The sequence below is a fragment of the Hyperolius riggenbachi genome, chromosome 1 (assembly GCF_040937935.1).
Source record: "Hyperolius riggenbachi isolate aHypRig1 chromosome 1, aHypRig1.pri, whole genome shotgun sequence".
Lineage (NCBI taxonomy): Eukaryota > Metazoa > Chordata > Amphibia > Anura > Hyperoliidae > Hyperolius > Hyperolius riggenbachi.
In genome coordinates this window covers 368,821,772-368,838,762 of record NC_090646.1, presented here as the reverse complement: position 1 = coordinate 368,838,762, position 16,991 = coordinate 368,821,772, and the positions used below count along the sequence as shown (strand labels likewise).

General features: G+C 44.9%; 1 pseudogene; it reads right to left on the bottom strand.

Annotated features, from left to right (window-relative positions):
- Window positions 1-5,368: 5,368 nt before the first annotated feature.
- On the bottom strand, window positions 5,369-9,722 carry LOC137519345 (posterior protein-like; annotated as a pseudogene).
- Window positions 9,723-16,991: the final 7,269 nt, after the last annotated feature.

Here is a 16,991-nt window from a genome sequence, read left to right as displayed (position 1 = left end):
CGCTGTGATTGGCCGAACGGGTCACGTGGTTCGGACCCGAACGCGCTCTGATTGGCCGAACTGTCACGTGGTTCGGGTAAATAAATACCCGAACCACGTCATATCTCCGCCATTTGTCTGTGGGTTTAGCTTTGGGTAGGCAGGCAGGGTAGTTCACGCTCCAGCCACGCTAGCCAGGGTCCCCCCAGTCATTGTGTCGCTGCTGGGAATAGTAGTACACCGCTCGCTCAGCAACACTATATAGCATTGTGTTTACTGCCACTCTGTGTACCTCGCTCAGCCACACTATATAGCATTCTGTTTACTGCCACTCTGTGTCTGCTGGGAATAGTAGTACACCGCTTGCTCAGCCACACTATATAGCATTCTGTTTACTGCCACTCTGTGTACCTCGCTCAGCCACACTATATAGCATTGTGTTTACTGCCACTTTGTGTCTGCTGGGAATAGTAGTACACCGCTCGCTCAGCCACACTATATAGCATTGTGTTTACTGCCACTCTGTGTACTGAAACTTTACATTGAAACTTTACAATCAATTTTCTCAAAAACTATAAGCTCTTTTTCAAATATTTTTTTTCCTCTTGTACCCACTCCCAAGGTGCACATACCCTGCAAATTTGGGGTATGTAGCATGTAAGGAAGCTTTACAAAGCACGAAAGTTCGGGTCCCCATTGACTTCCATTATGTTCGGAGTTCGGCGCGAACACCCGAACATTGCGGCGATGTTCGGCGAACGTTCGCGAACCCGAACATCTAGGTGTTCGCCCAACACTAGTCCTATCTCCAAGTACCCATACTCCTCAGAGTCATTTGTCCTGCTCTCTGTGCAGATTTCTAAGTGCTCCGATGACCCATCAAGGATTTGTATCTCACCCACTTCTATGTCCGCTGTTTCACATTTCCAATAGCCTACTGCCTCTCTGCATGACTTATAGGCTCTGGACATTGACCCTATTATGAAATTATCACCTTGTATTTGTGTCATCGGAACTCTTTGGAATCCGCCCAGGTTCTCATCCTTGTATGTGAGTGTAATCTCCTTGGGTGTGTTTGCTGGTTGCAGGTTTCTATATCAATATGCACCACACATAAATACATATTCTCCTTCCTTTAAGTGTTCATGTACAATCCCATAGTGTATATCATTGCGCTCTTGAACTTGCGTTCCTGTTTCACCTCCCAACCAATAACCCTTTTCGTTCATATATATTTTAACATTCACATACGACTGCAGAGATTTAAGTTTAAACTCAGGAGTTCCATGTACAAATGACAGCCTATCGTCTCTGGAATTGGGAATAAACCTGCCAAATTAAAAAAACTTCCTATATTGATCTCTGTCCTGATTGCCCCATTGGTATGTTTCCAATGGCACACGGCGATCCATTGTCAGTCTAGATTTTCTTCTCCTATTATTGTTGTCCTCATGTTTTTGTTGCAAATATATCCATTGTTTTATCTGCTTTGTCATTATTGTTTCTGGAATATGTAATTCCATATCTCCATAACCAGAATATTCCTCCTCAAGTTCCACTGTGTCACTACTGCACAGCATAATCAGCACCATGAAAAATAAAAATTTGATGTACATTGTCCAGATGCCTCAGTTCTGTTGATTTTTGCTCCACTGGGTTCTGGAAAAGAAAAAAACAAGTGCGGTATCAGTTTTTAACAGTCATATCTCTTACACTGATGTGCATGAATCCATTTCTCCACTTCCCTCCTTTTCATGCATTTGCCATTTTTAATACATAAACGTTTAACCTTGACCACTTGATCACTTAAGGCCCTGGTGATCTCAAAGGGACCTGTCCAATTTGCATCCCATGAGGATTTGGGTACAACATTTTTCACCATTACCTTATCCCCAACGTTTAATGCAATTGGTGGTCTGTTAGGATGTTCCCTTTGATTTGGAGCCATATTACTGGCCGCAAAGTGCAGATACTTTTGCACTTGCTCCTGTAATTGACTCAGGAACTTTTCCTTTTCCGCACTCTCTTTTAGGGGTGTGCTGAGCATGGGATCAGCTGGGTGGCTGAGATTCATGATTCTCCCTGTCATCAACTGATATGGGGTCAGTACTGTGCCTCTGGCTGCTGACCCTCATATGGCCATCAAAATGGTTGGTAAATGAGTCAACCAATATTTACCTGATTGTAGTACCAACTTTTTAAGCCTCTCTTTTAGAGTTCTGTTCATTCTCTCCACCCTGCCGGAGGACTGGGGATGGTATGGTACATGAAATCTCTGTTCTACCCCAAGCAGATTACAAATTCCGGTCATGATTTTCCCTGTGAAATGGGTGCCTCTATCTGACTCTATTGTTTTTGGGAATCCCCACCTGGACAGGACCTCTGTCCATAAGGCCTTGGCAGTAGCCGCAGCTGAGTCTTTCCTCATAGGCAGGGCTTCTACCCATTTTGAGAACACATCCACCACCACCAACAGATATCTGTACCCTCCCGGAGCACTTTGTAAAGGACCTATAAAATTAATTTGTAGATTTTCCCAGGGGCCCTCTGCTATAGGCACTCTAGCAAGCACAGGTCTCTGGCCTTTTGGCCTGGGGTTCATCTGAGCACAAATAAGACACTCCTGAACAATTTTCAGAACTGTGTTATTCATGTCTTCCCACCAATACTTTGTCTGAATGAATTTTAATGTGCCCTGAACACCCATGTGACCTGTCAGTCGGTGATTTTCCTTTGCTATGTCCTTTTGATGCTGAGATGGCACAACAAAACATAATCCTTCAATGGTGTTTTTAAGGAGAAGGTTATCTCGCATTACAAAATCCTGAGGAGCATCTGCCGCTTTGCCTCTAACTAGATTTTTAAGATGTTTTAAGGATTCATCTTTATCCTGCTCCTCGGCTAAACAAGGGGTAGGGGTTTTAAGTACAGGCAGTAGTTTAGCTATGTCTGCATCATTTCTCCTGCCTTCAAAATCCTCTTCTTCCCAAGCCTGTTGTCCCTCTATGTCATAGGGAGCCCACTTAACCCCTATCAAAGCTGCCTCTTTTGCTAGCTCATCTACCTTGTTGTTTCCCACTGCTAACTCATCACTGCCTTTCTGGCGTGCTTTTACCTTGATTATGGCCACTCTTTGTGGTTCAGAACTTGCTTTGGCCCAAATGTCTTGGAACACTGCAGTATGCATTAGGGACTTACCAGAAGCATCACTGAATCCTCTAGTGTGCCATAAGGGCATGTATTCAGTCAGTGACCTTGTGACATATCTGCACTATCTGAGAACACTGTAATTGGGCCTGCACTGAAATGCATAATGGCTTCTCTTACTGCCTCTAATTCTGCTCTTTGGGCTGAGAAATTTCTGGGACATTTTGTCAAAATTTCCTCTCGTGTCTGTGGACACCACAGGGCGTATCCTGTGTGGAAACTTCCTCCCTCCCAGTACCGAGATCCATCTACCCAGACTCTGAGATCTTCCTTTCCTTCCACTAATCTGAAGATCTCCTGTGTTTTCGTTCGGTGGAATTCTCCACAATCATGTTGCGTACCCTCATATTGCATTAATTGAGGAAGAACGTATGTGGCATTGTGCATCACCGTGATGTTTCTAGGTGTTAGAACAATCAGCCATCGGGCTACCCTTTGGGATGATACTCCACTGAGGGTGCGCTCTAGAAGCATCTTAATGGGAGTATGGGGTGTCTGGAGAGTCAGTGTCCCAAAGCCTACAATGTGTTTAGTTGCAAGAACCGCCCAATGCACACCCATCAAGTTCCTGACACAGTCATCAAATCCCCTCTCAACTGGACTAAGCACTCGAGAAAAATACCAACGGGTACCCATTTTATTTGCCTCTTTTGCAGCAACACAGCCGTGATTGCTACATTTGATGTGTACACTTGTATAGCAAATGGCAATTCCATGTTGGCATTACTTAAGCTGGGGCTTGCATTAAAGTGATTTTCAACAGTTTAAATCCCTGTTCCTGTTCTTCTGCCCATCTAGCGGATCTGCTTCCCTTTTGTCACTTTTCAATAACTCATAAAGAGGTTTTGCCTTTTCTGTAAATCCTTCAATGAAGTCTCGGCAGAAACCGACAAGACCCAAGAATTGTCGCAGTGCTGTTTTTGTATTGGGCCTTGGAAGTTTCTGGATAGTTTCACATTTGTTTGGGTCAGGAGTCCTCCCCCCCTTTGAAACTACAACTCCCAAAAAGGAAACCGAATCTTTCATTAACTGGGCCTTCATTGGGTTCAGCTTTAACCCTGCTTTCTCAATTAATGTTAGTAACTCATTAAGGGGAGCATAGTGCTGCTCCCTAGTGTCTGTCTGGATAAGCACATCACCCACGTATTGAATGATACATTCTGGCTCTGAAAAAGATTTTAAAACATCAGTCATGCATTTATGAAAATAGGTTGAACTGGACTTGAACCCTTGTGGCAGCCTGCAGAAAGTGTATTGCTTTCCTTGGAAACAAAATGCAAATTTGTATTGGCTATCTGGGTGAATGGGGATAGAAAAGTAGCCATTTGAGACGTTGATAGACGAATACACTGCTGCAGATGATTTGAGCGCTGTCATCATATCGGGCATTTTGGCAACAACATTGGTGACAGATGGGGTACATTTGTTTAGTGCATGGAAATCTAGACAGGGTCGCCAACCATTACCCTTTTTTTACTGGCCATAGGGGTGCATTATTTGTTGATTGGCATTCTCTAATCACTTCTTGTGCCAACAAATTTTCAATGGTGCACTGTACAAATGGAATTGATTCAGGGGGAATCTTGTACTGTTTCTGTGGTAAGGGATCTGGGCCTTCTACTTTGACAATCATATTTGTCACCTTGCCACACTCATTTTTGTATGTCGCCCACATTTTGTCATGCTGCCACAAGATTTCAGCTAACCTTTGATCATTAGTTTTTAACAATGCTCTGGGATCCATAGTGTCACTGGGTTTCACTGATTCCAACCCATAATTGTCAGTGATCATGCAAACATTCCCTTTGTACCTGGATCCTCTCCACAACATCCAATTACAAAGATTGACCACCAAACCATGTGCTCTCGTTACATCAGATCCAATGATGGTGCCCTCATGTGTAGGAGACAGGTACATACTGTGTTGTATGTCCATGTTTCCTATGTTTATGGGCACTGGCATTGATTCCAATGCAGGCACCACCTGACCTCCAAAACCTCTTAAAAAAATTGACTTGCCATTAGGGTCAGCTGTCAATGTCACATTTGTCAAACTGACAGCTGCTCCTGTATCCAGAAGTATATCAGCGCGATGGCCCCCTACGGCTCGATGGATATGTGGTCTATTGTCCTTGTCCTTCTCAAGTTGACATACTGGGGACAAGGGTGGGGCCTGTAATCCCTATGGTTTCACATAAGGATTGGATGGGGGTGAGGTCTTGTATTTCTCTGGAATTTCAGCAATTTTACTTTTAACCCTCTCTAGCTCTTTTAGGAGTGGACCATATAGGGTAACATCGGGATCTTGGACTTTTTCCCTTTGCACCCTGTCTGGTCCAGGCCTCTTCTGATCTTTCCTGTGAGAAAAACTTCTGTTACCCCCTATTCTCCTGTTCAATTTACAGTCTCTCATGAAATGTCCCATATGCCCACATTTATAACATTTGCCAGTGGATCTGACTCTTCCTTCACTCTTAGTTACCTCTGCAATTTGCCTTTGCATTTTACTGTCCTGATTTGTCTCCTGAATCCAGTCCTTTATTATGTTCAGAAATTTCTGGTATGAATTAGCATTTCTGAGTGCAATCTTTGTGTGATAATCCACAAAGGTACACTTGTTAGCCATCGAGTAAAGAAAACTACCGTCGTCAGGAGACATATCTGGGCAGGGCCGGTTTAAGCAACAATGGGGCCCCAGGGCAGAATAAACCGGAGGGCCCCCCAACAGATACCCCAGAACAAAAATCGGCATTAAGGGACCTTTTTTGCAGGGTGTGAAGCCCCAATCGGTCGGAGCTCCACATTCTGGCTATCCCAGCCTGCATGGGGGACAAGGGGTTAAAAAGTTTCAGGAGGGGGGACCCCGCATAATTAAAAAAAAAAATTCCCACACTTTAAACATACCGTATATACTCGCATATAAGCCGACCCGCATATAAGCCGACCCCCCAACTTTTCCCTGAAAAACCAGGGGAAAATGATTGACCCCCATATAAGCCGGGGGTAGGAAATGCTGGCCGCCTTATTCCCCGAGTGTGTCTTAGTATAGCTAGTAAAGTGTCCAGTATGGGTAGGTAGTGCCCCAGTATAGCTAGTATAGTGCCCAGTATAGCTAGAATAGTGCTCAGTATAGCTAGTATAGTGCTCAGTATAGCTAGTAAAGTGCCCCAGTTTAGCTAGTATACTGCCCAGTACAGCTAGTATAGTGCTTAGTATAGCTAGTAAAGTGCCCCAGTTTAGCTAGTATAGTGCTCAGTATAGCTAGTATAGTGCTCAGTATAGCTAGTATAGTGCCCCAGTTTAGCTAGTATAGTGCTCAGTATAGCTAGTATAGTGCTCAGTATAGTGCCCCAGTTTAGCTAGTATAGTGCTCAGTATAGCTAGTATAGTGCTCAGTATAGCTAGTAAAGTGCCCCAGTATAGCTAGTATAGTGCTCAGTATAGCTAGTATAGTGCCCCAGTATAGCTAGTATAGTGCTCAGTATAGCTAGTATAGTGCCCCAGTTTAGCTAGTATAGTGCCCCAGTTTAGCTAGTATAGTGCCCCAGTTTAGCTAGTATAGTGCTCAGTATAGCTAGTATAGTGCCCCAGTTTAGCTAGTATAGTGCCTCAGTTTAGCTAGTATAGTGCTCAGTATAGCTAGTATAGTGCTCAGTATAGCTAGTAAAGTGCCCCAGTTTAGCTAGTATACTGCCCAGTACAGCTAGTATAGTGCTTAGTATAGCTAGTAAAGTGCCCCAGTTTAGCTAGTATAGTGCTCAGTATAGCTAGTATAGTGCTCAGTATAGCTAGTATAGTGCCCCAGTTTAGCTAGTATAGTGCTCAGTATAGCTAGTATAGTGCTCAGTATAGTGCCCCAGTTTAGCTAGTATAGTGCTCAGTATAGCTAGTATAGTGCTCAGTATAGCTAGTAAAGTGCCCCAGTATAGCTAGTATAGTGCTCAGTATAGCTAGTATAGTGCCCCAGTATAGCTAGTATAGTGCTCAGTATAGCTAGTATAGTGCCCCAGTTTAGCTAGTATAGTGCCCCAGTTTAGCTAGTATAGTGCCCCAGTTTAGCTAGTATAGTGCTCAGTATAGCTAGTATAGTGCCCCAGTTTAGCTAGTATAGTGCCTCAGTTTAGCTAGTATAGTGCTCAGTATAGCTAGTATAGTGCTCAGTATAGCTAGTAAAGTGCCCCAGTTTAGCTAGTATACTGCCCAGTACAGCTAGTATAGTGCTTAGTATAGCTAGTAAAGTGCCCCAGTTTAGCTAGTATAGTGCTCAGTATAGCTAGTATAGTGCTCAGTATAGCTAGTATAGTGCCCCAGTTTAGCTAGTATAGTGCTCAGTATAGCTAGTATAGTGCTCAGTATAGTGCCCCAGTTTAGCTAGTATAGTGCTCAGTATAGCTAGTATAGTGCTCAGTATAGCTAGTAAAGTGCCCCAGTATAGCTAGTATAGTGCTCAGTATAGCTAGTATAGTGCCCCAGTATAGCTAGTATAGTGCTCAGTATAGCTAGTATAGTGCCCCAGTTTAGCTAGTATAGTGCCCCAGTTTAGCTAGTATAGTGCCCCAGTTTAGCTAGTATAGTGCTCAGTATAGCTAGTATAGTGCCCCAGTTTAGCTAGTATAGTGCCTCAGTTTAGCTAGTATAGTGCCCCAGTTTAGCTAGTATAGCGCTCAGTATAGCTAGTATAGCGCCCCAGTTTAGCTAGTATAGCGCTCAGTAAAGCTAGTTACGTGCCCCAGTTTAGCCAGTCCCCGCTCCCCATGGCCGCCGCCGCTATTACCTGGCTGCATCTTCTATTTCAATCTCCGTTCTTGTAAACATTCAGAGCAGCGCGCCCGGCGCTGCTACTGTGACGAGCGGCGAGCCAGGAAAGAGCGGTTCCCATAGTAACAGGACGCTCTTTCCTGCCTCGTCACAGTAGCAGCGCCGGGCGCGCTGCTCTGAATGTTTACAATAACGGAGATTGAAATAGAAGATGCAGCCAGGTAATAGCGGCGGCGGCGGCCATGGGGGGAGCGGGGGACCCGCGGACCAGCAGAGGGGGGGACCCGCGGACCACCATGACTCGCATACAAGCCGAACCCCCAACTTTTGGCCCCCTTTTTGGGGGTCAAAAATTCGGCTTGTATGCGAGTATATACGGTAGATAAAAAAATTGGGAAAATAGGAAAAAATGCCAGGGATCTTCATACAGCCATATTGCGGCTGTATAACGATCCCTGGCCAAAGCGCTGCAGCTGCATATGGACCCCCTGGAAACCCCGTCAGGAAATGTATTGCTCTTTCTTTTGATACATGTAAAATTACACTACCGTTAGGTTTGCTACTAAAAGTGACATTTACCGCATTTAAAAGTATACTTTTTTCCTTCGAAATTTTAAAATCGATTTTCTCAAAATCGATAAGGTCTTTTTGAAAACTTGTTTTTTCCTCTTATTCCCAATGATCTCCTTAACATATCCTGAACATTTTGAGTTTCTAGCATTTAAGGTGGATTTGCTATTACCCATTAAAGTCGGTGGGTTTTTAAATGTGTATTTTTTTTCCTTTGAAACTTTAAAATCGATTTTCTCAAGAACTATAAGGTCGATTTGAATTTTTTTTCCTCTTGTAGCCACTGGAGGCCCCTACAGACTCTGGGGTCCTGGGGCAACTGTCTACTTTGCCTCTATGGTAGCGCCGGCCCTGTATCTGGGCAATTAAATGTGGATTTGTACAGTGATAAGTACTCACTGAAAAATAAAACAGGGTCTTCACCTTTTTTTAAATCTGGCATTGTCTAGTGCATTGGTTCCTCTAGCATCTCTCCCTCCCATCACTCTCTGTAACTCTCCCATTCTGCCTGCTGCATTTCCCCAATTGGAATTAAGTTCTGCCAACAGACCAGTATGAGTCCCCACAGGAGGCAGTCATTTCTCACACAGCTGTGAAGGGAGCCATGCATGCAGCAGTGCACAGGCGTCTCTGTTTCCCAAATTATATTGAGTGACTACCGCTTCCAGCTTATTGGAGAGGCTGACAGGTGAGGCTGAAGTGTCAAACTTCCCCAATATCTGGCACAGGTTTGTGCGATCCTGTACAGAGAGTGTTGTGGAGTTATGATTTGCATGACCTTGCCTTTGAGCATTTCTGTGTTGGTGATCAATCCTGTCTGGGATAGGAGTAAAGAGTGTGGAATTTTGATTCAATGAAAGCTCAGGAGGAGATTGAGATTCGTCTGCAGTACAAATCGGATGCTCTTCTCTGCCTCTTTGCTCCTTTCCCAGGGATTTGTAATCTGAGCTGTTACCATGGTTACATGCATTGTTACCTTGTGCTTTTAACAACTGTAAACATTGTTCTTTTTGAGCCAGCTGCTCTGTAAGCATTTGAATAACACAATCTTTCTGTGACTCTTTTGCTTCCAAAGATGCAATATGTAATTCCCTGAGTCTACATCTAGTTTCACAATCATTTAAGCTTTCCTGTAAATCACAATTCTCTTCACCAAGTTTGTCAACTTCCTCTTTCAATTCCTCACATTCACAAGCATTAAGGCCCATACACACGTCGGATTTCTGCGAACGACGGGTCGTTTGCACGCCCCGCCGTTCCGTCGTTCGCCCACTAAATCGGGCATGTGTACAGGCTGTCGTTCGCTTGACAAGGGTGAACTCACCCTTATCAAGCGAACGACAGCCTGTACACACGCCCGATTTAGCGGGCGAACGACGGGGCGTGCAAACGACCCGTCGTTCGCGGAAATCCGACGAGTGTATCGGCCTTTATTCTTAATATCCATGGCCAAACAACCTTGCGTAATGTTATCAACTCTTTTCTTAGCTGAGCTTTTTCAGTGTAAAATTGCAATTCTTTCTGTAAAGCGATCTCTTTCATCTTAATTAACATATCAATGAGATTGGCCATTCTCTGTTTTCTATTTTTTTTAGAAGACACTTTGGTTTGTAATTTTCCATTCTGCAGGTCACACTGCTTTTCTAAATCCCCAAACTGATGAGTCAATGCCTCATCCATACACAAATGATAAGAAGCAGAGGAATATTTCTTAAGAAAATCTGTTACAACTTCCATGTTTACAATTTCCAAGTAACTGAGATAAAACTTCAACAAAACAGTACTTCCGTATTGTCTCACTAACAGAATTTGAGACCACTTAACACCACAATTCCCGATACAAATTATACAAGTTTCAACAACACAATACACTAGTTTCAATACAAACTACACCAGTGTCAATACAACTTCTATCTGTGTCAATGACAAATGACATGTGTACTTCTATCCCATAGCTATTTCAATTCAGACATACAAGTCTGTTCCACAGGCAGGGGCGCCTCTGGCCATTATGTCACTCCAGGCAAGGAGACCTGTGCCCCCCCCCCCCCCCCCCCCGCCCTCTCCATGAAAATATTCGCAATGTGGCAGCTCTTCACATGTCCAGTTAAAAATGGCGCCAGCCAAATAATGGCGCCTGGTTACGCACTATATTTTTTAAAAAACGATATTTATCGTTTTTACTAAAACGGTATTTATAATTTTTACGAAAAATGATATTTATCGTTTTTACGAAAAAAAATATTTTTCGGTTTTGAGAGTTTAAAGTTCCTTTCCTGGGTTAGTGTGTGTGTGTATATGTGTGAGTGTGTGTGTGTATGTGTGTGTGTATATATATATATATATATATATATATATATATATATATATATATATATGTGTATATATATATATATATATATATATATATATATATATATATATATATATATATATATATACACACACAAACACACACACATATATACACACACACACAAACACACACACATATATACACACACACACATACATATATACACACACACACATATATACACACACACACACACACACACACACACACACACACACAGGGAGCAAAACCCATATTCAACACATTTCAAAACGATATTTATCGTTTTATGACTTACATTTAAAAACAATATTTATAGTTTTATGGAAGTCATAAAACGATAAATATCGTTTTTAGTGCGGCACCATTTTTTAACTCAAACGATAAATATCGTTTTATAATGCAAATTAATGCGGCGCCATTTTTACACTGTAGGCTCTGGTGCCATTTTTAACTGATCCCGCTTTTCACCAGAAAATAATCGTATTACAGTAGTGGTTCAGCGCAATACTTACGAGCCCCTGATCTACCGCCACTATACCACTGTGTCCAATTGTAAAAATGTACTGCTTGATTGTACTTTTGGTACATTTTTGCCATGGATTGATTGAAATTCTGATCGATGTGGTGGTTGATAATCGCCATATTCAATCATTTTGAAAGAATCTGTCTGTAAAAATGAATGCATGTATTGACAGCTATAGGCTAGGGTTACTAATAACAAGATTGGGTGATTCAATTGTAAGGGTAAGATTGGGGGGGTCAAAGTAGAGAGTAACAAGGAACATTTATAATTACTTTTTTCCTCACGGACTCAGTGCTGACAGTAGGCAGTAGCAGTGTTAGGGAGTCTTGCCCAAGGTCTCCTACTGAATAGGTGCCGGCTTACTGAGTAGGAAGAAGCAGAGATTTGAACCAGTGGCGGCACCAGGAATTTTTTTTAGGGGGTGCTATGCAGGTGCTGGACCAATTTCCGGGGGAGCTGACTGTCAGGAACCGGCCTGCGGCACGCCTGCGTATACGGTTCCCGACTGCGGGTTTGACCAGATCAAGCGGGGAGCAGCCTTATTTAAGCTACAAACAAGGCTGTGACCCCCCCCAGAACACTTCTCACTGCCACCACTAGCGATTTGCTAGACACGTCCACTCTGCTGTCGAGTGCTCAGCGCGCAATCCGCGTTTTCGTATTCGGGTCAGCTTTGCGCTTTAGGTCGAATACGGGAACGCCACGCACACACACACACACACACACAGTTGCAATCCTACACTGTAGTGAAGCACAACCACTAACAGTCGTTTCGAACGATACTGTTAGCCACTCTGCTGTCGCTACTCGCACTGGCGTTTTCGTACGTTGGGTCAGCTGCGCGCTTTAGGCCAACGTATGACAAACGCCCCCACACACAATGCAATTACAATTTCATATGGTAGTGTTGCTCAAGCATACAATTAGGCATGGACTTATACACACTTCAATCTCTTCTAGGCTATGAGTGTTAGTTTAGCACAGCAGAAGTCAAGCTTATTAAATAACGATTTAATATTCCATAAAAAAACATGGAACAATGCAGAACTTAAAGAGACTCCGTAACAAAAATTGCATCCTGTTTTTTATCATCCTACAAGTTCCAAAAGCTTTTCTAATGTGTTCTGGCTTACTGCAGCACTTTCTGCTATCACAGTCTCTGTAATAAATCAACTTATCTCTCTCTTGTCAGACTTGTCAGCCTGTGTCTGGAAGGCTGCCAAGTTCTTCAGTGTTGTGGTTCTGCTATGAACTCCCCCTTCCAGGCCCCTCTATGCACACTGCCTGTGTGTTATTTAGATTAGAGCAGCTTCTCTCTTCTCTCTTATCTTTTACAAGCTGGATAAATCGTCCTCTGAGCTGGCTGGGCTTTCACATACTGAAGAATTACAGACAAGGGCAAAGCTGTTTGCAGGAAGAAAAGAGCAGCCTGAAACTTCAGTGCATGAGAGATGCAGGGGGAAAGAAACACACAAATGATCTCTTGAGATTCAAAAGGAAGGCTGTATACAGCCTGCTTGTGCATGGATGTATTTTCTATGTGTGGACATACTGTACATCAACCTACTTCCTGTTTTGGTGGCCATTTTGTTTGTTTATAAACAAACTTTTTAAAACTGTTTTTAACCACTTTTAATGCGACGGGGAGCGGCGAAATTGTGACAGAGGGTAATAGGAGATGTCCCCTAACGCACTGGTATGTTTACTTTTGTGTGATTTTAACAATACAGATTCTCTTTAATATATACAAAAGATGTACAAAAACAAAGTAAAAACGTTACAAAGATAAAAGTTACAAAAATACACACACGGATATTTGCGTAAAAATAAACGGGGGAAAAAAGAACGTTACCAGCTTAGGTTAGAACGTTGTTTGACGGGAGGATGCCGTTTCGACCAGGAGTCGTGATCATCCCTAGCTAAAGCGCTACCCCCAAGAGAAGATTCTTTCTAGGCATCTGGCTCTGCTTTTTATACTGTGAGATACGCCTGGAGGCTGCAACTTCCTTGGGGAGGGGAGGAACTAGTTTTTAATTAAATCTCAGACATAATTCCATTTCCAGGTAAAAGTCTATACATCAAAAGATTGTGAAGTGAGGCTTTTCAACTCCAGGTGAAAACTTGGTTAAGGCTTCCTCCCATTATTTCCTAGCATCAAAGCTTTCCTGTCTCAGCCCTTAAAGTCTACAGAGATTTCCAGCCCCCTTCCAATAGATGTAATTTACAGGGTATAGTTTGCACCTCCACCAATAATTCAATTTCCAGAGGTAAAAAATGGTATCAAAAGGACTTCACCCCTTCACCCATTTCCAGTAGTCTGTCATGTACATTTCAAACATTCCTGTGTTAGTCTCTAGACTCTGGTAGTCTTGCTTTGTGGATTGAGACAATGGGCCATCTCCTGAGTTCAAAAAGCCAGGCAGATAATCCCATTAGCAGGGAACCACTCTCAGAGGAACTGCATACAGAAACTCAAAGTACTTCATATGGTCAAGACAATCACCCATTTCCTTGCCCCAAGCAACTCAAGGCAACAGCTCCCTTCTAGCAGACCTACACGGAACACAGTCACAAAAATGAAATAATATGTTCCTGTATTCCTAACATCATCAGCACCCCAATATATCACCACACCTCCCCTCTTTAGAATGGGGCAAGGCAGATGAATTCCCCAGATTATCCTGCCTGCACCTACATTGTTGGTTCTACTTTACGGGACAGCCCATCAGCATTCCCATGATTGCTCCCCTTCCAGATGGCGCTGGCAGGTGATTCCAACGAATCATCCTGCCAAAGCCTACATTGATGGCCTGGCCGGGTGGGGTAACACTTTAGCATCCTCAGGAGGGTTCCCCACCTGTCAGTTAGCTCCAAGCTACACGAATGGAAAGCTAGGTCAGGTTGCTGCAATGTGTCGTTGCCCTTGGCAACCTGACGTAACCAACCAGGGGAATGCGGGTCAGTGACGACCGTGAATTCGCGACCATAGAGACAGTGCTGCAGCTGGGGAAGGGTTCCAACCGTCGCTACACGCAATTTCTCTATAGTGGCAGGAGCTATCTCTCGGTCCCTTTGGGGAACGATTATCTGCCGGTCTGCCTCCTCCACTTCGGACAGCTCAGAGAGAATAACTTCCCAGGACCCTCTCAGCCCGCCCCTCCCAGCTGGTGACCTGCTGGCCAGACCCCTGAGCTGTTCCAGGCTGCTGTCAAATCGAACAGCCCTAGAGAGCTCAGTGCTGCCTGTCACGCATTCCAGCAAGGCTGCAGACAGAGAGGCTCCTGGGCCCTCAGGGCCAGGTTCCGAATTGGATGTGGCTGACCCAGCAACATTTGCCACTTCGGTGGACAGTCCCTGTGCTGTAGACCCGCTAGCGCTGCGGGTTACCACGGCATCTGAGGTAGCGCCCACATTACACATATCATAAAACACATCACCTTTGGTCTTAAAAACATCTGAAGGGGAAAGACCTGGCCTGGTGCCGTCTGCCCCTTCAGTGGGCAATCCATCTGCTGCAGCCTAGCGAGCCCTGCTGGTTACTCCTGCAGCCGACGGAGTGTCCACCTGACACACAGCATTATGTAGCACAACACATATGAAATCAGCATTATCCGTCTTACACATATTGACATTTAGAACATTACATTCCACATCAACATTATATGCCGCATTATACCCAGTGCTACCCAGCACTTCACAAGTAGCCTCAACAGTTCCTGCATCGATCACCTCGATAGTCCGTGCGTCATGAATGACATCATCAGTTTCTGCATTCTTTGTATCAACATGTCCCACTCCAGGCCTAGGCACTGGAGAATCACTAGGGCTGGCTCCTAGTATACAGTCCGTAGCCCCGGGAGACCCACCAGCACCCCCCATTTGCACAGCATTATCAAACAGTACCTTGCAAGAGTGCTGAACTTCTGTTGGGGATGCAGGCTCCCCGGGGTTTGGAGTAGGCTCATACCGGGCCACTAACCATCCCAGGTCAGTATCCAGCAAAACTTTGGTGGGGATTTTGTCAGTTACCCCAACTTCTTTCATTCCGCTGCCGGCCCCCCAATTCAGGTGGACCAAGGCGGTGGGTATGGCTGGGGTGACACCCCCAATTCCTCTGACAGCAATCATTTTCCCAGGTATGTACTGCTCCGGGTTCACAAGCTGGGGATGTATGAGAGTCACTTCTGCTCCAGTGTCTCTCAGTCCAGTGGCAATTGTACCCCCAACCGTGACAAGCCTCAGATTCTCTGCATAGCCAGTGGCATTCCTGGTAGCACACAAAGCCGTTGGGACTTCACTGGGGTTTGAGGCCTCACTGGATTTTGGGGCCTCCCTCTTCCTCTCTGGGCAAGTCGTGCTGATATGACCCACCCTGTCACATACAAAGCATTTCCGAGTGTCAGTGGTTGGTTGCCTGAATCCAGGAGACAGCGGTGCTTGCCTCCTCTGGGTGCTGGGTGACACAGGTTTAGCAATCTGTTCTCCCCTCCAGCTGGGTGTAGTAGTCCTCCGGGACTCAGGTGCTCTATGGGCGGTGTAGGAATCAGCCATTTCCGCAGCCTCATCCACTGTCTTGGGTTCTCGATCCAGCACAAACAGCCAGACCTCAACAGGACAGGTGTGTAGGAACTGGTCTTTTATCATCAGCTCCTGCAGGGCATCCAAGGTTTTGACTGACAGTCCTTTTACCCACTGCTGGAAGGCAGTGCGCAGGTTGCACACATGATCCAGGTAACTGTCATTAGGACCTTGCTGCACTGTCCTGAAACGTTTTCGAGTCACCTCTGGTGGGAGGTGGTATCGCGCAATGATGGCTTTCTTAATTGCCTCAAAGTCTGTTTCTTCCTCCTGGGGGAGACTCACAAACGCCTCCAGGGCCTTGCCTCTCAGCCCTGGTGTGAGGTATCTTGCCCACTGCTTACGGGGCACCCCATACTGCCGACAAGTCCTTTCAAACCCCTGTAGGAAAGTGTCTATGTCAGAGTCCTTGTCCATAGCGGGGAACTTATCCAGGGGGATTCTGTGGACTCGCTCACCTTCGCGTTCTGCGGGTCCAGCAGACCGGTTCTGCTGCTGAAGTTTAGCCAGCTCCAGCTGGTGTCGCTGTGCAACTTGTTCCCTCTCGGCCTGGAGTCGCTGGGCAGCTTGTTCCCTCTGGGCTTGTCGTATTTCCCTCTCTGCTTGCCGATGTTCCAGAATCAGCTTTAGGCGCAGTTCGGGCTCAGCCAAACCTAGTAGCTGTAGGTCGGCTTCCAGAGATGTCATCTCCGTGTTCGGTGGATCATCCAGGACATCGTCTCCACTCGCATCCTGTGGCGGGAGCGATTCCTCCTCTGGCGTGTCGTGAGCTGCATCCGCTGACGTTGAAGCACGGGCTTGCTCTACCCCATCATACTCCTCGAGCGCACAAACTAACTGCTCCTTAGTCTGGCCGCTCACCGTCTCGATGCCTTTGTGCTCACACAGGTTGAGTAGTATCTCTTTGTTTTGCCTTGCATAGCTGGATGCTTTCTGAGCCATCGTGTTGCAAAAAATAAAAAGAAAAAAGGGGGGAGGGAAAGCAAAATACCAAGTGTGTATCTTTGAACAAAAAAAAAACGTATATAGATTGTGCAC